At 41.3% G+C, this 16,634-nt stretch overlaps 1 protein-coding gene across 6 annotated transcripts in view; it reads left to right on the forward strand.

The window, feature by feature from the left end:
* CNOT2 (CCR4-NOT transcription complex subunit 2) overlaps positions 1-16,634 on the forward strand; it is a 132,793-nt gene that overhangs the window by 33,002 nt on the left and 83,157 nt on the right. For 2 of the 6 annotated variants that reach the window (XM_075931736.1, XM_075931750.1), the window contains exon 2: positions 14,300-14,372. The exons of the other annotated variants lie outside the window; for them this stretch is intronic. The gene's annotated coding sequence lies outside the window, so the exon portion shown is untranslated. The remainder of the gene's footprint in view (positions 1-14,299; positions 14,373-16,634) is intronic. 6 annotated transcript variants of the gene reach the window in all.

Raw genomic sequence — 16,634 nt, forward strand, 5'->3', positions numbered from 1 at the left:
ACTACTTTTTCCCAGCATCCGCAATCTTTGTCACTTCTCTGGCATCTAAAGGTGACACATTCTTCAAGGTCTACGCCATACCCTTGCCTGTCCACATCAGACAGGTTGAAGATCCATGCAATAGATTTATATTACTCATAGGGTACATCTAGACCCGTGGTCACCAACCAGTAGATCGCGATCTACCGGTAGATCTCAGGGGCTCTAAGAGTAGCTCTTGAGCCCTCTCTGAACTGTGCACCTGCGCAGTACATTTACATTAGATTTCCTCATGTAATGTAGGCGGGGCTTCAAGGAAGGGGCGGGGCAGTAGATCTTCACCTGTTCTGAGACTTAAAAAGTGATCTTGGGTGTAAAAAGGTTGGAGACCACTGCTCTAGACTTACTTTCACTTTCGAAAAAAGAAATGCAAATTTGGCAATAATTTGCATATGTTCCGATCGCTTTTTCAAAAGTTTTTTTTTTTTTTTTAAAGCAAGCAGTTTAGATGTGGTTCTTTCGAGGAGGGGCGGGGAGTGGAAAAAACCCTTTTTTGAAAGAACCTTCTTCCTCAAAAATTGAGAGTTAAAAGTTCTTTCGAAAAAAGGGTGTTTTTTTTTTTTTTTTTTTTAAAGAACCGCATCTAAACTGCTTGCTTTTTTGAAAAAACTTTTCAAAAAGCGATCGGAATATATGCAAATTACCACCAAATTTGCGTATCTTCTTTTGAAAGTGAAAGTAAGTCTAGACGTACCTATAGAGAAAATTCTCAAGCACAGTCTTCTATCCTCTTTTACATCTCTATTAGAGATAGAAAAGTGTCTTTCTGTGCACTCTATGCCTGTAGCGTAAACTAAAGAGAGTACGTGTGTGCCTTCTAGAGAAGTGGGTCAGCCTCATTTTCCCATGTTTGTGAGCAGCAATTAACTGTGTGGAAATAATGAACTCCCTGCAGCTTTCTCTATATTGGTCTTAATTTCCTGGGTGCAACTTCCCTCTTGGTAGCAATGGTGATAGTCCTACTGTAAATACAGCCACAGATATCTTTAGCAATTTGTCCAGTAGATTTGCTCTGAACGGTTTTTAATTGTGTAGAAAAATGGCGGAAACCACAGAAGCTTTGTCTATTCAAAGACCATCCAAGATAAAACTGCAATTTATGTTAAGTAGAGAATTCTGTAGAAAATGTTAGTGAAGGCAAAGCTTTGATACATCCAGCAATTAGTGCATGAAAACAAACTTTAGTACTGGAAAATCTGATTTGAATATTTTTACATTGAGATTTCTAATATTATTCCCTGCCCTGAAGTTCTTATACACTATAATCTTTAGTGTTCCTGTGGCACTTAGAAAAGTTGGCCCCTGAACCTGATTTTGATCTGTTCATACTATTGTATGTGCTCATTAAATATATCAGTAATATATCCAGAAGAAAATGATTATATGCTCTTAAAACTTAATCATCTATATTAAAGCTTCAGTATTTGAAGCCTACACTTGTATTTTGTTTTAGTTCATATTCTGTTTTGCCATTGCTTTTTTTTTTGTATTCTTTAAAAAAAACAGAGCTGAGTTATTGAATCAACCTTTTTTACAATCTGCCCCATTCTCACTATTTTGCTTTTGGTGTCTTAATATCTGCTGGAGAATAGAGTGACAATGCATATAGTTTACCCAGTTTTAATACAGAGTCGGCCATAAAGATAGGATGTCTGGTTTTCAGAGTCTATTTTTTAACTACCCCTACTTGCTATATTATATTTATTAAAATATATTGGGACTAGGGCTTAATGTATAGAGCTTGTTTTTGTTTTTTTTTTTTTTTTATTACAAAATTGTGGTGCATCTTGTGGAGATTATTGAATGACAATACACAATTTTAAGGTAGATCTTATCTATTTTTTTAAAAATTGATGCATTCATTTAAAGTCTCGAGTACTTGTGGCTAAGAAGAAATATTTACCTATGAAATTAATGTACTTCTCTTCCCCACTATAATAAAATAATAATCTCTCAGTTGCCAAGGAACACACCCTCCTGTTTTTGCTTTTGTTGTTGTTCTCCACATGCCAAAAGCCCCGAGGAAAACTGTATATTACCTTACTGTCAAAACCTCCAGTGTTTCATCCAAAAAAAAATTTCAGAAATTGTAAAGCACCTTAAAACTTAAGAGCTGTATAAAATGTACAGACTTGAGACCCTAAATTATACCTTGGCCTGACTTTCAGAGGTGCCTAAAAAAATTAGGTACCCAAACATGACACTTTTGCCCTAAATGAGGAGAGACAAAAAGATTTATACTAGACTAAATGGTATGGGAGACAGTGTGGGAGAAATTTCATTTGTAAAACATAAAAATGTAATAGTTTGGTAAGCATAGCTATACCATTTCAGCTATCTACTCAAACCCTTCAGAAAAAAGGTAAATGTGGAAGAGGGAAGAGAGTAAAATACAACTTATGCTGTGTCTCCTCCGAGGATGCCTACAAAGTATCCACAAAGAGTTGGATCTCCTTACCTCTGTTCAGGTTGTGTTTGTTCAAGTGATGACAGACAATACATTGGCAATGTATTAGATCAGTGTTCTCAAACTTTTTGGGCTCCGGAGCCCTTTACATGCATAAAAAATTATGCGGAGCCCCAGCAGTCCACTGATTGTATGTGTTGTACCTATCGATGTTTCCAGTTTGTCAGCCTCGTGGAGCCCCTGGAGATGTCTCGCAGAGCCCTGGGGCTCCGCAGAGCACAGTTTGAGAAACACAGAGCACAGTTTGAGAAACACTGTATTAGATCACAAGCAAGAGAACACTCATTCTCCTCTCCTGTATGCAGGAGCTATAAATGTCTGGGATTGGTGTGTCCTTCATGATGTCTATCCGTCTGACGCTGCATCTGGCAGGGGAAAAGGATATAGTAGCGGATTTGGCTCAGCAGAGAGCAATTGGTACATGAATGGCCCCAAAAGGATCAGTTGGTTCAGACCATATTCTTCAGCTGAGGTCCAATTCACAGCGAGGACCTATTCACAGCGAGGTCCAACAAAATGTGTTGCCTTTTCTGTTCCAGAGCTGTCAGGTAAAGTCTGTTCCTGGCTGATGCTGTGCTTGGTACTGGAGAAAAGGTTTGATGTACATCTTTCTCTCCTTTCTAGTGATTCAAGAGTTTGAGACACACACATCAGGAGAGGGCTAGAATGGGTCTTATTGCCACAATTTGGCAGTGGTAACAGTGCTTTATACATCCTCTTCAGTTGTCTAGCATAGTCTTGATGTGGAAATGAATGTAGAGAAATGGAAATTTCTATATCTGAGGTGGAAGAAAAGCTTAGAAAACTTTGGCCATGTTTACTCTACAAAGTAGGAGGGGGGTAATGAAATTTGCTGCAGATATAGAGTTGGGTGTCATCACCAGTACCCAGGAGAATTGGGTTATTGTATGGAAAAAATCTAGATGACCCTGAAGACTCGAGTAATAAATAGGAAGACAATAGTTCATGGTACAAGATAATGCACTTAGAATCTAATAATATTTTTGACTGTAAACTGACAGTTCATTGATTTGAAATAAGGAGAGAGACCTGTCTCTGGTGGCTCTCACTCGTCTAGTGATCACTAACAATCTTGATGCCGCTATGAAAAAGGCAAAGGTGATTCTGTTATGTATCAGGCAAGCTGTTTTCAATAGAGAGACAAGTTTTAATGCCAATATACAAGGCCTTAGATCTAGAATACTGTGCACAGTTGTTTTGGTCACTTGTGTTCAAAGAAGATGAATTCAATGAACAGGTACAGAGAAGAGCTACTCTGTAACTTAGAGGTATGGAAGGTCTACCTTATGAGAGGAGACTGGAAGTTTAAGCTAGTAAAAATGAAGGCTGAGGGTGGATATTGAGTGCTCCCTATAAATATATCATAGGGGTAAACACTGGAGAGAGTGAAGAGCTATTTGAACTAAATAACCATGTTGGCGCAAGAAGAAATGAGTATAACTGTTGATAAATTCAGGCTAGAAATTAGAAGACTGTTTTCTAACCATCAGAGGAGTGAGGCTTTGCAGTAGCTTCCCAGAAGACACAAACAACTTATTTTTAAGAGAACTGGCCAAATTTATGAATGCCAGGGTTGCTTGTGATGGGGGTTGGCAGCCTTAGGGATCCCTTCTGGTTAACACCTTTATTACTAAAAATCTCATTCCTTGGGGCTTCAGCAGTCACCAGTAGGGAATGGGAAGTGATTCTCTTTCCTCTCTTACTCCCGTGGGGTGACTTTTGTCTTTCTTCTGAAGCATCAAGGATGGCTTTAGTTGGAGATGGAACAGCAGAATGTGGTGGACCAATGCTCTTGGGTGGCACCGACTGCACATGACCACACTTTTAATTTCATGGGTGGTTGGTTCTTGTTCACATGCTCAGAGTCTGATCACCATATGTTTGGCAGTTTGACACTGACTTTTTTTTAATCTTCCTCTCAAGGGTGTGGTGTGTCACTTGCTGAGATCATTAGGGTTTATCTCACTTAATTCTGTACTATTGTAGTGACTACTGGCATGGGTGCACCTCCATATTTTCTGCTGTGGCACATAGCAGTTGTCTCCTGGCAGCTGAAAATTTTGTTGTTGTATTTAGTGTGCAGAGGCTGAGTAGCAGTTGGGGGCTTGTGCTATATGGGACTAATGCTGGTGATCCCTTCTAGTCTTAAATTATCTTTGAATCTAAAATGGCATAAGGTTTGAAGTTGCATGAAATCTGAATGTATTTCTGACTTAGATAATTTAGTTCATAGCTCTTACACATTTCATTATTAGGCACTTGGAAGGATTGTTACATCAGAATTTTATAAAGCAAAAGTTTTTGCTTCCATAGAGTATTAGATCTTGGGAGAGGAGAGCTTTGTGGAATTACAATGTGCATCTATAAAGGAGAGATAGTAAAGCAGTGGTTTTCAAACATTTTGGCCCATGGTCCACCTGGCTCCGCAGACCACAAGTTGCTAGTGGAAACTCAGCGTTAATTACATAATTATGTCTGATCTATTTTGCTAGTGCAGCAGCTAGGGCAAATGGTTAAATTTAAACCTATAAGAAAGGAAATATTAATACAAATTATTAACCAGATTAAGAGCTTAACTTTCTCATGTTAATCAAACTTCATTTTAAATAAAGTAAAATACTAATTTGTCTAAGACACAAGGTTTCCAAGTTTTCTTTATGGCAGGAGTGGGAAACCTTTCTGGGTTGGGGGCCACTGACCCACAGAAAAATCAGTTAACTACACAAGTGAGCAGCAACCTCTTCTCCCCCCCCCCCCCCAACCCCTCACTGATGTGGTTCCCCAACTGACACACCTCTCTCCTCTGGTACTTCAGCCTCATGGGGAAAGGGGGAGGGACAGAGAGGACTGAGGTTCAGGGCTTTCCATAGTTCAGATTTACTCTTCTGGGGTTCCAGGGTTAGTGGATTTTGTGGACTCCTCCCCCTCAGCTCTGGCGTGGGACCAAAAATGAGGGGTTCAGTGTGCGGGGACAGGGCTGCCAGTGAGTGGGATAGGGATGGTGGTGCAGGATCTGGGCAGGTGGTGAGGTGCAGGAAGGGAGTGAGGGTGCACGGTAGAGTACAGGAGCAGGCTGGGTTTTAGGTTGTCTGGAAGGGGAGGAGTACGGGTGGATGCAGGAGCAAGGGAAGGCACAGTGTATGGCCAAGAGGGAAGGTGCAGGAGAGGGCTGGCCTCCTTTGCATGTCTGAGTAAAGAGGAGGATTCAAGAGCAGGCTACAGGTGTGGGATCTCGGTGAGGGGGGGCCTGGGGTGCGGTGGAGTGTAGGGTCTGGGCATCCGGGGTGAGGGGCACTTACTTGCCTTTGCATCTCACGCTGTTCTCAGCACTGCATCTCAGGCACGGCCTCCCGCTGCTCTCATTGGCTGGATTCCAGCCAATGGGAGCAGTGGGGAAAGCCTCCAGGCAGTGTGTCTTCATGGTGCTGTTTCCCCAGTTTGGTGAGAGGGAGTGGCAGTGCACAGTCATATCTGGTTCCATTTCTTCCCTGTGAGCCCAATGGTGTAGTGAGGCTCAGGGCTTTCTTCAGCCCCTCCTCCCCAGTGGGAAGCTGGCACTGGTGCTCCAACCGCACAGGAGGGCAGGGCACGAAGCTGAAGCGCCATTGGGAACTCCCCACTGTGGGAGAGGGAGGAAGTGCAGGGGCTGAGCTTGAACCTCAGACTACTTAGTAGGCAGCTGTGGATCCGCGGACCGCAGTTTGAGAATCACTGTAGTAAAGCAGCAACAAGATCAAACTGGTGTGTGTTCTATAAACACACATAAGAGTTTTACAGAGTAGATCAGGCCAAGAAGAATGGGTAGGACACTTAAAATGTTTCTTTTAAGATTAGTTTGGACAAAGTGTTTTGCTTTCATGTAGAGGGAAACAAAATATCATTTTGGTATGTACCATGATTCAGTCACTAGTTGACTTAACACATAAGTGAAAACAAAAAAAAGCAAAAAAACTAAGACCGCAAAACATGGAAAGGAAGTGAGATAAGTGAGGATATGTGAAAACCCTTTAGCCTATGAATGAAGTGTGATCATAAGGTGGTCATATGCTATAAAAATGTTTTGTAGTCTTCCCTAGCATTAGGAGTACAATTGAAGGTCGCTGTTCCTGGAATGGATGGCTGTTTAGTTTGTCTCATTGTGAGGGTAGAAACTCAACTTTGTTTTCATTATGAGATTGAAGGGGGAGGAGGAGACTTTTTTTTTTTTTAATATTTAGATAATTTCAGAATGAGTTGAGAAGGGATTCTTTTCAGTCTACTTAGACCTGATTTTTATTTCCCTGATTCATAAAGAACTGAACTTGCTTTTAAAGCCATGCAAAGTTTGGACCCTTCCCAATCCAGATTTTATCTTCAGAGCAAGTATATGCCCAGGTTAATGTTTATTAATAGCCGTTAAATGCTGTCTATCACCCGTTTATCCAGGGGAAAATACAAAATTGAAATCTGTGTGAGGTATGAAGCTTGGAAATAAACTTAAAATCTAGGGTAGCGGGTACACTTCCATGTCATCCAGCAAATGTCTAATTCAAAACACTGATTCAGCAAAGTCTTAAAGTCAGATGATAGCTTATGAGCACTGTGGACTGTGTGAATGCTAGATACTAATCCATTAACATCTCAGTGTTGCATATCTTTTGTTCCTGTCATCTGGCTGCTGACACTTGGACAATTACTTGCAAACACATTTCAAAACATGAAACTACCTCCTTATTCATTTATCTCGTATTTTAGAAGAATACGATTCCTATTTCATCCAGTTTTTATATAGTAATTTTCCTGTTGTGAGGATATGCTTTTGAAAGAGATTAGAACTTGCCCTAGTAATTTTTTTTCCAAAAAATTACAACCAGTATGAGCGTGGTTTATCTGGTAAGTAAAGGGAATTTTGATCATTATAGTTTTTAAAATATTGTTATATATTTTTAGGGTGAAGCCTCAGTATGGGGGATGTAAACGAGTAGTCAAATATACAATTAATCGATTAACTGATAGAGGCAGCAAAACGAGGTGGCAGGGAGCTCCCTGCGAGTGGGGCTGCATTGCACTGGCTGCTGGGCCTGCCCCTGGGTACTATAGAATAGTCGAGTGATTAATAAGAATTCACGCAGTTACTCGACTATTCTAACACCTCTTCTACTCAGTGTGCAAGCTTTTAACTATGGGAAAAGGCTTCTGGTAGTAAGTTGAAGTGATATATCCTACTTGAGGCTCAGCCCATAGTTGTAAGATCTTATGACCATTTCAGCTGAGTGGGACAAAAATCAGTAGTGAGGACATTGATGAACTTGGTCACTGGGGGAGGGGGGGAGTGGGAGAATTCTGGTCAGACAAATGTCCCTTTCCTGGGACTGTACAGTCATCTATGGATAATGGATGCATTTATACAGAGATATTGTTATGAGGCGCTCGCTCTATGTACATGTCAGCTGTATTAAAAATAAATTCCAAATGTGTTGTGTTGTGGTTGGTGTGTGTGTGTGATTTTTTTTGTTTTTGTTTTTGTTAAGCAGAATGGAAGAATCAGAGAATTGTTGATGCTGACTTTAGGGAGGTGAAATTAATTAATTAAACAAATGGATATTGTTTTGTTTTTATTTTTCAGTTTTTTTAAAGGTTGAATATTTCAGAATAGAGAGCATGTTTCATGTCGTACTCCTTGCAATTTAGATAACTTTAAAAAAAAAAAAAGTCAAATGTAAAATATTAATGTCTAGAGAGAGACTTCTAATAGTAAATATGTTCAGAATTCAGGTTGCCTTCCCTTGATCTTCCTTTTGTAAATAAAATCTGGATCTGTTGGGTGCTTTTTGATATCCCAGTGTATCCTTGCCATTTTGAATGAATGCTAGTTAACATAGATCTGTTGTACCAGATGTTCCAGTTTGGCCCACTATCCTCTTTTTCTGAAGGTTCTTCATGATAGGGATGTTAAATTGTGTTTATTAAGGCCTTTACCTAAATAAACACATTTTAACATCCCTATTCACAACAGGCTTGATTCTGTATCTGAGTTTTAGAATTAAAGAATATTCGCTTTCCCTCTTGGTTTACTGAGCCCATTCCATAAATACTACCATATGCTTGGTGGAAAGATTTCAAGTGGTGTATAGGTTGGACCTCCCTGATCCAGCATCCTTGGAACCTGAATGAGAGGTTTTGTTGAGCCAAAGGAGGTTCCCCTGCCACTTGTCCCTCTAGCCCGCTGCCGGCTACGCTTCTGGTCTTGGCCTGTCATCCTGCCACCACCCCTGGGCAAGCTGCCTGCCTCTGGCCTGAGGTCTGCTGCCTGCCAGGCTGCTGTGCACCCCCACTGGACATAGATCCCAGCTGCTGGCCTTCTGCTGCTTGGATCCCAGCCACCAAGGCTCTCTGGCCTGGGAACATCCTTGGTTCCAGACCACGGATGTTGCCGGACGAGAGTGTCTTAGTTTAGGGAGGTGCAACATTGGGGATGTATGTAGGGCAGAGTTATAGTCATTCTACTTTCTTGCACAAACAGTGTTTATTGATGTTCCTCACCATGACATCTGTTCCTTTCTAGATGGTTTTTTTGTTTTTGTTTTTTAAATTGGAGGTTGGGGAAGGGTGGGGGGCTTTGTCCTCATACCTGTCAGCTTGGTCTTTGCTACTCCATTGAGGTCTTGTTGCTGCTCCATCCTAGCATGACTAGATCAGAGTGCATTAGCAGGTCATCAGTGCTTCTTTTTAATCCATGAAAGAGGGTCATAGTATAGTGGCACAAGGCATTTTTCCACCACCAGAACTGAGAGAGACGCCTCTCTACTGCAGTCAATTTATGCTTTTAGGTAGTGAGAGATTAGAGTAGCTGAATCTGGGTCATTTGCATGGCATTGCAGGACATTGCCCCTGTAGGCAACTCAGCTGACTCAAGGAATTGTATTTTTACATACAAGGAAAAATGGTAATCAAGTGAAGTGAAATGGAGTTAGAGTACTACATTAGCTGAATGAATATGCTTTTTAGTTATCTCTTTGCTAGAAAATACACTGTTTCTTTTTTCTTTGGACTGGTCGGGATGGGAGTAATGCTGAGAGCATGTACACTCAGCCCTTAAGGAGAGGGTAGCTTCTTGACTGTCTCTAGAATAACTGCCTTTGAAAATAGCAGTATCAACAGGCTGTAAAATAAAAGCTGCTTTTATTTCTTTCCCAGATGATGATGTTAATAATCTGTAGTGGTGTTGTCTGAAATTATAAAAGTGAGTGAGAATTGGGAAGGAATCCTCTAGACTTTAGCAGCAATGAAGACAATTCCTGAACAATGAAATTAAATATTCTCAAAGGTTAATGTGTATTCAAAGGATAATAGATTTTGGAAGAGAGACACTGTGTTTTAGTTTTTTTTTTTTTTTTTTGCCATTTTGGTTGTCTTCATCTATTAAAAAGTGCACTCACACTCACACTCACACAAAAGCTGTGCCAGCTACAGAGGCAAAAGTCATTTAAAACCAAAGGTAAAATGAAATTTAACAATGTAATTTCTAACTATCTTTGTTACAGCCTCACCATTAGTAGCATTAAAGAGCAAATCTGTAATGTGCATCTTACAAACAGTGGGATGTTTTGTTCTAAATTTCATCATGTAATTCTGCCGCTTAGTTTTACTTCCAGTAGGTTGTGGGGTTGTGTATTCTCAAAATTTGGCTCAGAGCCACAATGGAATATTTACTTAGTTGAATCTCTAGATGTGTTATATTTGTCTACCTTTATGGTAATATGATGCCAAGTTTCTGCTTTTTGTTCAAGACTATAAAAAAATTGAGAGATGTAGTTTTAGATTTTTTTATTATTTTTTTAATATCACCATAAGGTGCAGATAATTATGTGAAAAGTCAAGAAAGTTCAATTGGTTTAAAAAAATGCAGCTTTGCGGCATTATTTTACATAGGTAGAAACCTTGTTAAGAAAAGTATCAACTCCGTTGCTAAATAATGCTATCGGGCATAGGTCCAAGAGCAATCTAGCTATCCTTGGTCCCATTGGGGCAAAGGGGTGAGATTGGGGCCAGGCCCCCATCTGGCTGCAGCATCATAACACTCCTGTACCGCCCCCAACCCCAAATCTGAGCCTATCATACACTGGAACCACCTGTCCTGAGCCTCTCACATCCCTGAACTCCTGCACCCCCACATCCTCAGTCTTCTGCCACAACACTTCTGCACCATCCACACACAAATCTGTGTCCTGAGCCCATCATACTCCCACCCTCCCTGTCCTGAGCCCCTCACACAGTCCAATCCAAACTCCTGCACCCTCACATCCACAAGCCTGTGGCTTGCTCTGTACCTCAACCTTCCACCTGACCCCAATGCTCCTTAGCCTGGAGCCTCTTCCCGGTGCCAGCATCCCCATCACCACCTCCTCCTGCATCCAAATTCCTTCACAGAGCTTTCACCCCTTCCCACCCCAGAGCCTGCATCTTCTGTTTCAACCCACTGAGGGTATGGCTAGACTACAAGAGTTTTTTTTCTGGGAAAAACTCTTCTGCATCCAGGGACACGTTTGTTCGTCTGTTTTTTTTAGTGGAAGAGCAAACATGCTCTTTTGGCCACACCTGTATACCTCGTTCCATACCTGAGGGATAGCTCAGTGGTTTGAGCATTGGCCTGCTAAACCCAGGATTGTGAGTTTAATCCTTGCGGAGGCCATTTAGGGATTTGGGGTAAAAATTTGTCAGGAATGGTACTTGGTCCTGCTGTGAAGGCAGGGGACTGGACTCAATGACCTTTCAAGGTCCCTTCCAGTTTTAGGAGATAGGCAATCTCCATTAATTTAGGAATAAGAGGACTTCCAAAACAAGGGTTTTCTGACATTTGGTCCAGTCTAGACATGCCAGATGTTGGAAAAACCTCTTCCTACAGAAGAATCGAGGTGGGCGGGGGGAGAGTGGCAGTGTAGTTGTGCCCTGAGAGTATATAAGGCCCAGGGATATCAAGTGATGGAGCGGGGGACAACAGAAAGGGCGGGGCTTCAAGGAAGGGATGGAGTCTTGAGGGAAGGATGGGGTAAGTCTTGGCTTGTTCTAACATTTAAAAAGTGATCTTGAGTGTGTAAAAGTTGGAGACCACTGGACTATTCGATTAGTCAATAAGGGAGGAAACTGCAGAGCTGCAGGTGGGTTAGCTCCTGGCCCAGGGAGCTAACACCACTGCACCTCTGCCTTTTCAATGTATTAAGAGCCACAAGCCTCTCTTAACAGAGGCAGCAAACAGGGAGGGCCGGGGCGGCGGGGGAAGGTTTGCAGTCCAAGACAGTCCCTTTCCCTTGTAATTTTTTGTGCTGTAACTTTAAAAATGTCTTTATTTCTTTATTGGCTTTCGTTTTCCTTCAAATGAGTTCTCTTTGAATGAGATCATAGGAGTCCTGTTCCTTTTTCTTTTGCCCACTTGGATCTGGAAGCACAGCTTGAGTTCTCCTACTGTAATCTTTGACTTTCCCCTTCCTCCCTCCTGCCCCCATGTATTAACTTTAACAGCTTTTATTATTGATACATGAAGACTGGAAAAGGGCAAATATTGTGCACATCTATAAAAAGGGGAATAAGAACAACCCAGGAAACTACAGACTGGTCAGTTTAACGTCTGTCCCAGGGAAGATAATGGAGCAGGTAATTAAGGAAATCATATGCAAACACTTGGAAGGTAATAAAGTGATAGGGAATAGCCAGCATGGTAATGTGAAGAACAAGTCATGCCAAACTAATCTGATAGCTTTCTTTGATAGGATAACAAGTCTTGTGGATAAGGGAGAAGCGGTGGTTGTCATATACCTAGACTTTAGTAAGGCATTTGGTACGGTCTCGCATGATATTCTTATTGATAAACTAGGCAAATATAACTTAGATAGGGCCACGATAAGCTGGGTGCATAATTGGCTGGATAACCGTAGTCAGAGAGTTGTTGTTAATGGTGCTAAATCCTGCTGGAAAGGGATAAGTGGAGTTCTGCAAGGGTCTGTTTTGGGACCCGTACTGTTCAATATCTTCATCAATGATGTAGATATTGGGATAGAGAGTACGCTTATTAAGTTTGCAGATGATACCAAACTGGGTGGGGTTGCAACTTCTTTGGAGGATAGGGACATAATTCAAAATGACCTTAGCAAGTTAGAGAAATGGTCAGAGGTAAACAGGATGAAGTTTAATAAAGAGAAATGCAAAGTGCTCCACTTAGGAAGGAACAATCAGTTCCATACATACAAGATGGGAAGCGACTGTCTAGGAAGGAGCATGGCGGAAAGGGATCTAGGGGTCATAGTGGACCACAAGTTGAATATGAGTCAACAGTGTGATGCTGCTGCAAAAAAAGCAAATATGATTCTAGGTTGTATCAACAGATGTGTTGTAAGCAAAACTCGTGAAGTCATTCTGCCGCTCTACTCTGCACTAGTTAGGCCTCAGCTGGAGTACTGTGTCCAGTTCTGGGTGCCACATTTCAAGAAAGATGTGGAGAAATTGGAAAGGGTACAGAGAAGAGCGACAAGAATGATTAAAGGTCTAGAGAACATGACCTATGAAGCCAGGCTTTGTGAACTGGGCTTGTTTAGTTTGGAAAAAAGAAGATTAAGGGGGGACATGATAGCGGTTTTCAAATATCTAAAAGGGTGTCACAAGGAGGAAGGAGAAAATTTGTTCCTCTTGGTTTCTGAGGACAGGACAAGGAGTAATGGGCTTAAAGTGCAGCAAGGGAGGTTTAGATTGGACATTAGGAAAAAATTCCTAACTGTCAGGGTGGTCAAATTTTGGAATAAATTGCCAAGGGAGGTGGTGGAATCTCTCTCTCTGGAGATATTTAAAAACAGGTTAGATAGACATCTGTCAGGGATGGTGTAGACAGAGCTTGGTCCTGCCTTGAGGGCGGGGGGCTGGACTCGATGACCTCTTGAGGTCCCTTCCAGTCCTATGGTTCTATGATAAGCCTAGCATTTATTTGCATTGTGCTTTCAGGGCTATTTGGAATAAATTCATTTAATCTGGGGGTGGGCTTGTGTGTACGCACACATGCACACAATGTATTATAAATCTCAAAAGTATTGTTTTCGTGTGGTTTAGTAGTTTGTTTTTATTTCCATATGTATTTTTTCCAGAAGATGGTTTACTTAATTTTTTTTCTTTAGGTTGAAGAATATTTCTAGTATAGGTTGAACCTTTCTAGTCGAGCACACTCTGGTCCGGCAACATCCTTGGTCCAGTATAGGTTGGCATCCGGCTAACTGTCATGGATGTGGTAAAGTTTTCCCACAGTCCCATAAAGTTTTACAGCCACTAGTCCTGGCTCTTAGTGTTCCATGCTTACAATGGTAAATTAGAGCTCAACAACAGCACGGAAGAGTTGTTAATGCTGCTAGACAATATTGACTTCCCGTAATTCGGCAAATTCTCTGTTTCAGCACCAATCAGGTCCTGAGGTGCCGGACTAGAGAGGTTTCACCTGTATTGTATAAAAGCTATGTTTTGATTAAGTTTTGACAGATATTTTTTCTTACTCTCTTAAATATTAGTTTGTATGTTTAAGACATTAACAAGAATTTAGTATACTGTAGTTTAATGGTTTTATTATATTTAGTTCTTTAGTTTTCAAAATTACTAATGCACCCTTATTTCACAGGCAAGAAACTAAATAGACATAAAAATGTCATAATAGGAGTGTGATATATATATTTTTAACTTACAGAACAATAAACTGTCTTGCTTGCTTAGGTTCTCCAATGCATCCTTACTAATAACTTTATTAATTTACTTCATTTACAGGAAGTGTTCTTCAGCCAAAGTTTGCTTACCTCAGCAGAGACAAAAATTTAATGGGCAAAAGTGCAGTGTTTAGGTAGGTAGATATTTTTCATGGTGTGCTCAAGGTTCTTCCAGGAAGGACTTCCATTGTAATGGAATAGGCTTCAAAATGAGGGATAATGTGATTTTTTAAAACATGAGTGGGCAATAATTTTTAATGTGGGAGGCACTTCAAGATGTTGGCAAGTGGTCAAGGGCTGCATTTCTATGGAGGAGGTGTAGGGTCTGGGATGGAGCTTGGGATAAGGGACTGGGATGCAGGAGGGGGTGTGGGGTCTGAGAGAGAGTTTGGATGAAGGAGGTAGTTGTGATCTGGGGCAAGGGCTTGGGGTGCACAGTCCACAAGGGGGTAAGGCTGTGGGAGAGGATTTTGGTGTGGAAGAGAGGCTCTAGGAGGAGGTGTAAGGTCTGGGAGGGAGTTGTGACCTGGGTGAAGAGGGTGCAGAGGGTTTGGGTGGTGACCTGGTTTAGGATAATGGAGTGCAGGATTAGAGGGGGGTAAGGGTGCAGGAGAGGATTCTGGCCTGGGGCAGGGATTTAGAAGGGGGTGCATGGTGATCTGGGAGAAGGAGGAAAGGGGATACAGAGGGATTGGGTAGAGGCCTGGGGCAGATAGTCAGAGGGGAAAGAAGGGGTGAGATGCTAGAGGCAGGCTCTGGTTGGGAGGTGCTTGCTTTGCTGGCTCCCAGCCAGCATCCCTGCAGAAACCTGAGGCAGACTGTCTGCTGCATTCCAAGGCTGCAGGCTGCTGCTTCCTATGGCTCCTCTCCTGACATGGGAGGCAGATGAGAGGCTTCCCACTCTGCCTCTGCCCCTCAGCAGAATTTCTCAAGAAACTGACCAATAGGAGCTGAGAAATGTTGCTGGGGGGAGGAGCAGTGTGTGAAGACTCTCTCCTCCCTCCCCAGTCATCCAGAGTAGCAAGCGGCTGGCATGAGCTGTTCTCTGCCTAAGGGTTCCAGTGAGGCGGCCACAGGCTGAATCCAGTGGATTGGCAGGCTGGATTCAGCCTGCTTGCAGCTTCTTGCTCACTCCTGTTTTAAAAGTACTGAAGTGATAAGGAAGGTTTATCTGATGTGTATTAATGTAAATCTGAGTAGCTGATTGATGTTTGCTAAATAAGAGTATGGAAAGTTCTTTAGAATAGTGTGTGTTGGGGGGGGGGGAGAGGTGTAAGTTTCTTTTCTTGTGTACTTTTTAACTTGGCAAATATTTGTATTCAATAATTGTACATAAGAGACTTTTGTGACTTTCTAACTTTTGAAATCTAGAATGTGAATTTCTTATAACAGGAATAGGCGTCTTTGACTTCTCAGATATTTTTCTGCATTTAGTGTAGCTGAATGAAGTATATTCTATATTAGAGAAAAAGCAGTGGGCTTCATTTAAATAATAAAAGGTTTCTTTTCCAATTTGCCACAGTTGTGTCTCTAATGCTCTTTATGGCCAACAAAAATTACCATTAAGACCAGCAATGTGATTATGAACAGCAGTATGCACAGAAGATTGATGGGCCTTACATTCCTTTTTACTCTCTTCCGAAAAAAAGCAAAACATGAACATCTTTTAAAAATTAGTATTGTCTAGTTTGCAAATATGCATTGGATTCTTTTGCATTTCTTCAGATCAGATAAATCTTACGGGTTAGTAATAGTCTCTGAAAAAAGGTTTCATTTAGTGCTCATTCTGAAAGAAAAAACATACTTGTATATCATTATATTTATTAGGTGGCATTACATTTAATTCAAATAAGTGTTGGGGCATACCACTGCTAACAATGGAAAGTTTGGTTTGTGAAATATATGTTTACTTTATACAGTATTTTCAGAGTTTAATAGCACTGTTTTTACACCATCTGTCCAATGTTAATAGTACAGGTTGAATCTCTCTAGTCCGGCTTCCTCGGGGCCAGAGAATTTGCTGACCCATGGGAGGTCAATATTGTATTGATTGAGTCTCTTTTTACTATTTTTTTCACCAAGGCAAGTAAATGGAATAGTGCTTGCAATGCTGCTTAGTAATGTATGACTACTGTTATGCCTAACCAAGGCGCATCAGCGCTCTTCATAATAAAGTGTTAGTGTTGTTACACAATTTTACTGTATTATCACAAGGAAATAAGTAGATAAGCGTAGGCATGTTTTTTTGTTTGTTTGTTTAGCAGCATTACCAACACTTCCACTGCTTTTTGGACTCTTGAAAGACATTTAGGGGTAAATTAGAGCTAAACAACAGCATAGAACACTTAGGCTTTAAATAGACTTTATGGAACCATGGGAAACTTGGACTAGAGAGA

Source organism: Pelodiscus sinensis, chromosome 1 (genome assembly GCF_049634645.1).
Source record: "Pelodiscus sinensis isolate JC-2024 chromosome 1, ASM4963464v1, whole genome shotgun sequence".
NCBI lineage: Eukaryota > Metazoa > Chordata > Testudines > Trionychidae > Pelodiscus > Pelodiscus sinensis.